Here is a 343-nt window from a genome sequence, read left to right as displayed (position 1 = left end):
CCCACAGTTGAGTCTCCCACAGTCGTGTTGCCAGTTCTTATTTTGAAAAATGTTGTTGTGTCTATAGGATGCAAATCTCCTGGATGAAAATTCAAGTCAAATAGAAAAATCTGCTTGGTCGTAGATGCTCCATTTATGTGGAGTAGTGAGAAGACCAACATTTTAATGGCTCACGGAGAAGGTTATGGGAAGTGAAGAGCAAGAAGAAAGCGGGTAAAGGAAAAAAAAAGCAAAAATAAAAATAGAAAGCAGTGAAAGCTAGGTTTGATTTGGAAAGGCAGACTCCAATACATGTTTCTTACTGCCTGTCCACTCAAATGATGTTCTCTTCCCATAAATACAG

This window comes from Myotis davidii, unplaced genomic scaffold, assembly GCF_000327345.1.
Source record: "Myotis davidii unplaced genomic scaffold, ASM32734v1 scaffold115, whole genome shotgun sequence".
Classification (NCBI taxonomy): Eukaryota; Metazoa; Chordata; class Mammalia; order Chiroptera; family Vespertilionidae; genus Myotis; species Myotis davidii.
The sequence above is the reverse complement of the archived record's forward strand: the minus strand, read 5'-3'. Positions refer to the sequence as shown.